Consider the following 5,638-nt stretch of genomic DNA (forward strand, 5'->3'; position numbering starts at 1 on the left):
AGGAGTAGCACTGCTAGCTTCCAGCTGCGCCGGGGCAACAGCTTTTTCAGAGTCGAGACGTGCGAGGATAACTCGCTGCACGTTATATGCACACCACCAGAAAGTCCGAGCCCGGCCCGGGCCCGCATCAAAATACCCGAGCTGGGCCCGGGCCCGGGTCAAAAAGCACATGCCGTGCCCGAACCCGGCCCGAGAAAAAACTGCCCTACCCGGCCCGGGCCGGGCCCGGGCTCTCGGGTAAGCCCGAGCCCGTGCAGCGCTCTAACCGACTAGTTTCAGACAATAAAACATAACACTAAGCAGTAATCCCTCCATCTTATAACACGGACTATTTAATTCAACATATATATGAACCACTAAAGGACACCTTTTTGGGGACACAACTACAACGTCTCAGCACTCATATCAAAATACAAACATGCAACTTACGTTCTACAGCAGTTCGTTTTGTAGCGAAAGCTACACTGGCCGCATTCTCGCGATGGCAGCGACTGCCCTCGCAATCACAAGCCCATCAACCAGAATAATCATCACCGATTCTAAAACTGCAATCAAAGCCTAGGACACTGGTAAGATGTCAAAAAAGGCTGCCAAAATTCTGCAAGCAGGCAAGGAGAACGTACCCATTGACATAATTAGAAGAATATGGGCGCCCGCTCATGGTGGACTCACAGGGAACGAGATCGCCAACGAGGTCGCCCGAGGACTCGCACACCGGGCCCCAGCGCAGGCAGACTACTCCCTGTCCAAAAAGCGAGACTTGACCACAAACAGAGAAATTCTACAACACTATAGAATGGGCAGGAGAGCCCTTCCTCCCCCCCATAGATCACTCATAAAGAAGGAAGAAGTAATCTGGCGAAAACTGCAGACGGGTACCTTCCGAAACCCGTATATCCTACACAAATGGTATCCTGAAGTGCACTCTTCGAAATGCCAAAACTGTGAAGGCATAGGGACCCTAAATCACATGCTCTGCGCTTGTCCAGCGCTAAACGTCTGCATACGTACCATTTTCTAGCCGCCGCCGTTGGAACGGAGGAGGCGTTGACGGAGAAAACGCTGAGCTGGTGGTGACTAGCCTGCTGTTGGGATCGGTGGTATTGTAAACGCATCACTGTTTTGATGACCCAAATATAATCTCACTATCAGGGAGGGAGCAGTATACCTGACTGGAGCAGTATTTCTTTATTTGCGGTGTTGCTGCACTGCGCTCCGCAACACCCCAACGACCGCCACTTCGCGTCGGCGCCCGGCAACACGGCGGAAGCCGTGGTACCAGGACGGGATTCTAGCCAGGGCGGGATTCCAACCCGCGTACGCATGATCCCGAAGCGAGCGCCGTAACCACTCAGCCATACAGCCATGCTTCCAAGGCTTGCATTCGTGCGAACCATATGATTGCGTTCGAGCGCCCTCGGCGTAAGAAACCACCTAGAAACGCGGCACGCGCGAGCGGCGCAGCGTGGCGCTAGCGGTCGAGCGCTGTATCTTCCTAGGAGTGTGGCATCCCCCGGCCGCGGCGGCGGCATTTCGATGGAGGCTAAATGCAAAAACGCCCGTGTGCTGCCGTTGTAGTGCACGTTAAAGAACCCCAGGTGGTCAAAATTAATCCGGAGCCCTCCACTACGGCGTGCCTCATAATCATAAATGCTTTTGGCACGTAAAACCCCAGAATCAATCAATTCTTTCTCTATAGTCTGCCCCCCCCCCCGCGGCGTCTTACCGGCGTGAGACCACGCCGCACGCGATTTCTGACACGCGTCTTTCGCCCGGTGGTGGTGGTGAATTCTTTATTTCGCTCAAAAAGAGGGGACAAGTCCAAGGACCGGTTGCACTGGCTTAGAGGAGGTCGGCGGGGAAAACTTGGGATTCCGCGGCTTCCACCGCACGCTGGATGAGCCGGCGTTGGTCTGCTGGCTCGGAGGTACGCAGGAGGGACACCCACGACTCTGGGGTGTTTGTTTTGTCTGTGTTGTAATGCGTACAAGTCCACGCCATGTGTATGAGAGTGGCCGGAGCTGAGCAGTGTTTGCACCCAGGCGTTATTTCTTGCGGAAAGATTTTACTGTATAAGAGGGGGTGTGGGAAGCTGTCTGTTTGTAGTTTGCGCCATTGGACGGCCTCACGCCTTGTTAGATCACGGTGTGCGGGAGGATATATGCATATTCCGAGTCGGTAGTACTGGAGGACGTCCGTGTAAGTGGTGAGTTGAGAATCGCGCTAGATAGTGCTGTCAGGGGAATCGGGGCGGTGGATCCTACACTCGACTCGGCAGCTAAGATCTCGAGCAAGTGTATGCAACTGGACGTTTCCGCTGAGCGACTGACGGGCTGGAGCCCACAGGAGTAAGCTGGGTGTGGAGGAGGGGGAGTAGAATGTAGAATGTGTGACGCCGGGCGAGAGATACGGCAGGCATCGTAGTTGCGGATCGCCTGTTGAGAATCACTTATGACGACTTTGGTACTAGGATCAGTTAGCGCAAGCGCAATGCAACCTCCTCTGCTGCGGTGACTGTTTCTGCGTTGCGAATGCTGCAGGCTGTGTACCAGCTACGGTGCGGGGCGAGGGCTGCCGCCACCATGGCTGGTTTCGAGGGGTGGTAAGAGGCGTCCGTATACGTGACATCTGGGCGTCGGCTGAGGCATCTTTCGAATTGACGTGCACGATCGGCCCGTCTCTCGGCGTGGTGTTCCGGATGCATCCGTTTGGGAATGGGAGGTATGCGGAGATTTTGAGGATATTCCGGTGTAAGGTCAATATAATTGGGGGCCGCCCTCGTTGGTGAGATCCCAACTTGCTGCAGTACCGCGCGGCCAGCGTGTGTGAGTGACAACCGCTCGTATTGGGCGGTGAGGGTAGCTTCGATCAGTTCGCTCACGCGGTGTTGGAGATGCCGAGAGCCATAAGCTTGTGAGTAGCTGTTGACATGGGAAGACCCAGGGCCGTCTTGTATGCTTTCCGAAGTGACGCCTCTAGCCGTTCGCTTTCGGCGCAGATGAGACTTAAGTAAGGTGCGGAGTAGGTGATGCGGGAGCAGATGAAGGCTTGGACGAGGCGCAGGAGGTTGCACTCTCGCATACCTCGGTGCTTGTTGGAGGCTCACTTGAGAAGACGTCCGGTCTGTACCACCGACTGGTCGATGCGTTGGACCGATATATTGTTGCTGCCGTTTGCCTGTAGGTGTAGGCCCAGAGTCCTGGTGTGATCTGTACGAGGGATGGCGTTTCCTTGCAACTGGAGGTTGATCTCAGGAAGTATTTTGGTAGGCGTCGTCCTGGGGACGGCATGATTATATACTCTGACTTAGTCGCCGAGCAGCTGAGGCCAACTGTATCCAGATAGTCTCCCACCCAATCGATGGCGGTCTGGAGAGTCTCTTCAATCTCGCCGTCACTGCCGTGTGTGATCCAAAGAGTAAGATCGTCATCATAAACGCTGTGGTGTAGGTGGGGAATGTCAGCCAGAAGTTTGGGCAGGCCTATCAGTGCAACGTTGAAAAGCAGCGGCGAGAGCACGGAGCCTTGCGGCGTGCCGCGGTTGCCAGGAGAGATGATGGAGGGATGTCCCGTGCCGACGCTGAGTTGTATCTTGCGGTCGGTCAGGAAGTCTCGGACGTATGCATGCGTTCGATGTCCGACGCCGAGAGTCTGAAGTTGTTGAAGAATCGCTTCATGGAGGATATTGTCGAAGGCCTTGGGAACATCAAGGCCGACGATGATTTTCGTGTCTAGTGTGCGACGCATGACTACCTGGTGATGGAGAAGAAGCATTATGTCCGGGACTGCTAAGTGAGGACGGAAACCGAACATCGTGTCTGGTAGGAGGTGGTTGTCTTCGAGGCAGTGAAGTCTGGACTGGATAACATGTTCCATTAAATTCCCAACGCAGGACGTAACGTTGGCCAAGGTGGGTGGTTTTTCCGGCCTGGAGATGAATACTAGCTTGGCGCAATGCCATTCCTGCGGGATGGTACCGCTGGCCCAACACTCTTGAACCTAGTCGGTTAGGGTGTGAATAGAGGCGTCATCTAGATTCCTAAGCATCGTGTTGGAAATGCGGTCGGGGCCAGCCGCCGAATTGGTCTTGAGGCGATTGAGTTTTGCACGGACCTCCGCTAAAGAGATCGGGGCGTCTAGGCCAGGGTTGGCCGAGCCCTGATAGGAGGGGAGGATGGTTGTCGGTTCGGGGCGGATGTGGGTGTCAATGAGCTCTTGTTTGAGCTCATCTGGCGTGCCGGGATACTGATGGAAGATTCGCTCAAGCTGTTGGCGTGCTCAGAAATCGCCTCCGGCAAGGGTCCATTAGATGTCGGAGCAGGTTCCACGTGTTACGAGCGTTAGGGGTCTTGTTCATCTGGCCACAAATGTTGTGCCAGCTCTGGCGGGTGAGTTCTGTTGCATAGTTCTCAATGTTCGTGTGGGTGCGCGCCAGCCGACGGCGGATATCGCGGTCCCATTTTCGAGTGGCGAGAAGAGCTTCCAAAACTTCTTGCGCTCCCAGATATGGGCGTAGTAACGGTCGCAGTGTGGGACTGTGTTCTCAACCTGGACGGTTTGCGTGGCGTCAGTCACTTGTTTGACGATTTTGGCTGTCCATGCTTTGATGTCGGTAATGACGGGAGGTGTGGCCTGCTTTTTCCTGCGTGTGCGAAAGGAGTTCCAGTCAATCACCTGAGTCGGCGGCATACGTTGCCTCGTGGGCTCTTGTGTCACGATCTCGAGCATGAAGTGATCGCTTCCAAAATTTTCGTGAGTGTGACACCAAGTAGCTTTGACTCCGGAGCTCGTAAAGGCGAGATCCGGCATTGTATCTTGGTGTAGTCCCAAACCGAGTCTAGTTGGGTAGGAGACGTCTGTGATGAGGGTGAGCTGGTGCGTATGCCAGTCATTCCAGAGGCATCTGCCTTTAGCCGAGTCGTAGTGGTAGCCCCAAGCGCGGTGTTGCGCGTTGAAGTCACCGATGATGAGGAGAGGTTGCCCTTGTGCTAGCTGCTGGGCTTTGAGGAAAAGGGGCCCGAAAACGTCTTTATGGGCCCGGGAAGGGCTGTAAGCATTAAGCACAAACAGACTAGTGCGACGTTTGCGCGAGGGTCGAGGTAATATTTCTAAGAATACGTGTTCGGGAAAAGTAGGATCCAAATTCTGTTGCAGGACAGTGAGATTACGTTTGACGAGAGTGGCTACTTGAGGCTTTACTCTTTCCGATAGGTATGTACTGAAACCGGCAAGTTGCGTGTTCTTGCCACCTTCTTGGAGGCTATCAGTTCGGGGCGATCACTCGCGGCGAGGAACTGTTGGAGGACCGGACGCTTACGTGCGAACCCGCGACAGTTCCACTGCCAGATGGCGGTATTACCCGAGCTGACTGCCATGACTGACCTGGGAAAGTTCTGGGGTTGGAGCCGGCGCAGAGGTCGGCGCAGAGGCCGCGAGTTCAGCGACTGCTGCGGGTTTTCCCTGGGCTTCTATAGTTTTACTGAGGGTCTCAATTTGTTAGCCGATCTGTGAGCCGATTGTGTGGAGTGAATATTCGGTGTGTGCTTCTAGAGCTCTGATGTGAGTGTGACTGAGTTCGTATTTTTGCTCGAGTCTGTCGAGACGTGCCTGCCAAGGTCCTCCGCCTGAGGGTCGCTGTT

The 5,638-nt window shown here is 54.8% G+C and overlaps 2 pseudogenes; both read right to left on the reverse strand.

Moving 5' to 3' along the window:
* Positions 1-1,842: 1,842 nt before the first annotated feature.
* Positions 1,843-3,875, reverse strand: LOC125940626 (uncharacterized; annotated as a pseudogene).
* A 123-nt stretch (positions 3,876-3,998) lies between these two features.
* The window catches only part of LOC125941150 (uncharacterized), a 29,443-nt pseudogene continuing 27,803 nt past the window's right edge, over positions 3,999-5,638 (reverse strand).

This window comes from Dermacentor silvarum, chromosome 10, assembly GCF_013339745.2.
Source record: "Dermacentor silvarum isolate Dsil-2018 chromosome 10, BIME_Dsil_1.4, whole genome shotgun sequence".
Taxonomy (NCBI): Eukaryota; Metazoa; Arthropoda; class Arachnida; order Ixodida; family Ixodidae; genus Dermacentor; species Dermacentor silvarum.